The following is a 2,691-nucleotide window of genomic DNA, read 5'->3' as shown; positions in this document are numbered from 1 at the left end:
TGCTTTTCATGAATAATCTAAACATAAACTGACAATTCATCGGATCCCAACAAACACAACATACAAAAGAATTACATCTGATAGATCAAAGCGAAGTTGCGATGATCGTTGTATTGAATATCAAGAGAGAAAGATAGCCATCTAGATACTAACTACGGACCCGTAGGTCTGTGGTGAAGTACTCACACATCATCACAAGGACATCAAGGTTGATGATGAGGCCATGTGTCATCGACCCCCCCCCTCCGACAGGGCGCCAGAATGGGGCTTGAGATGGGATCACTGTGGAACAAAGACTTGTGTTAGTGGAAAAAGTGTTTCTCTCTAATATTTAGGGTTTTTGGAATATAGTTGAATTTATAGGCTAAAGAATGGAAGCAGAGGGGCCACCAGGGAGGGACAAGCCATCAGGGCGTGCCGACCCCCCTGGTCGCGCCTTGTTGGCTTGTGCCTCCCTTGTGTGGCTTTCGACCTTCTCTCGAAGCTTTCAGGTCTTATTTTGGTCCCGAAAAAATGATAAAAAAGTTTTGGGGCAATTGGACTTCATTTGGTACAGTAAACCTGAAAAGTAAAGAAAAAACACGCAAAATATAGCAACTGGCACTAGGCACCGGATCAATAGGTTAGTGCTTAAAAATAACATAAATTGGTAAATTATGACCCAAAAAGTATCCTAAAATGATAATATAATAGCATGAAACAATAAAAAATTATAGATACGTTGGAGACGTATCAAGCATCTCCAAGCTTAATTCTTGCTCGTCCTCGAGTAGGTAAATGATAAAACAGATTTTTTTGATGTGACATGTTACCCAATATGTAATCTTTTGCACGTATGCTCATTAAGTAAAGATGAATTAACAAACATCAACACTGTAATATTTATAAGCACAAGCAACAAAATCATCAATCTTTCAAAGTATACGATCCTAAAAGAATGTTTACCCCATTCTTCTTTCATATTAGCAAGACATGGCTCCGTCTTCACCACATTAATAAAAATGTCAAGCATCACGGTGACCAAGACACACAATTGGATCGTACTTTTTCAATGTGAATTAACTTTTTATTCTTCACGCAATACAAGAGCGTGAACCATGGACACAACTTCAGGATAAATTCTAATGTGGTGGTAGATATCAAAGGGGTAAAAAGTGGAGAAGATAGTCTCATATCTGTTGGAAATATGCCCTAGAGGCAATAATAATTAGTTATTATTATATTTCTTTGTTCATGATAATCGTTTATTATCCATGCTATAATTGTATTGATTGGAAACACAATACTTGTGTGGATACATAGACAAAACACTGTCCCTAGTAAGCCTCTAGTTGACTAGCTCGTTGATCAAAGATGGTCAATGTTTCCTGGCCCTAGGCAAGTGTTGTTACTTGATAACGGGATCACATCATTAGTAGAATCATGTGATGGACTAGACCCAAACTAATAGACGTAGCATGTTGATCGTGTCATTTTGTTGCTACTGTTTTCTGCGTGTCAAGTATTTGTTCCTATGACCATGAGATCATATAACTCACTGACACCGGAGGAATGCTTTGTGTGTATCAAACGTTGCAACGTAACCGGGTGACTATAAAGATGCTCTACAGGTATCTCCGAAGGTGTTCGTTGAGTTAGTATGGATCAAGACTGGGATTTGTCACTCCGTATGACGGAGAGGTATCTCGGGGCCCACTCGGTAATACAACATCACACACAAGCCTTGCAAGCAATGTGACTTAGTGTAAGTTGCGGGATCTTGTATTACGGAACGAGTAAAGAGACTTGCCGGTAAACGAGATTGAAATAGGTATGCGGATACTGACGTTCGAATTTCAGGCAAGTAACATACCGAAGGACAAAGGGAATGATATACGGGATTATATGAATCCTTGGCACTGAGGTTCAAACGATAAGATCTTCGTAGAATATGTAGGATCCAATATTGGCATCCAGGTCCCGCTTTTGGATATTGACTGAGGAGTCTCTTGGGTCATGTCTACATAGTTTTCGAACCCGCAGGGTCTGCACACTTAAGGTTCGACGTTGTTTTATGCGTATTTGAGTTATATGGTTGGTTACTGAATGTTGTTCGGAGTCCCGGATGAGATCACGGACGTCACGAGGGTTTCTGGAATGGTCCGAAAATGAAGATTGATATATAGGATGACCTCATTTGGTTACCGGAAGGTTTTCGTGCATTACCGAAAAAGTTTCGGGCTCATCGGTAGTGTACTGGGAGTGCCGGGAGGGGTGCCGGGGACCATCAGGAGGGGTGTCACGCCCCAAGGGGTCTCATGGGCTATGGGAAGAGATAAACCAGCCCCTAGTGGGCTGGAATAAGTTCCCACTAAGGCCCATAAGGTTTGAGAAGGAAAAAAAACACAAGGTGGAAAGAGTTTCCAAGTGGGAAGGTGGAATCCTACTCCAAGTAGGATTGGAGTAGGACTCCTCCACCTCCAATTTCGGCCAAACCTTTAGGTTTTGAGGCTGCATCCTCCCCTCCCTCCCTCCTATATATAGTGGGGTTTTAGGGCTGATTTGAGACAACTTTTGCCACGGCAGCCCGACCACATACCTCCACGGTTTTACCTCTAGATCACGTTTCTGCGGAGCTCGGGCGGAGCCCTGCTGAGATTAGATCACCACCAACCTCCGGAGCACCGTCACGCTGCCGGAGAACTCATCTAC

The sequence above is a fragment of the Hordeum vulgare genome, chromosome 1H (genome assembly GCF_904849725.1).
Source record: "Hordeum vulgare subsp. vulgare chromosome 1H, MorexV3_pseudomolecules_assembly, whole genome shotgun sequence".
Lineage (NCBI taxonomy): Eukaryota > Viridiplantae > Streptophyta > Magnoliopsida > Poales > Poaceae > Hordeum > Hordeum vulgare.
The sequence above is the reverse complement of the archived record's forward strand: the minus strand, read 5'-3'. Positions refer to the sequence as shown.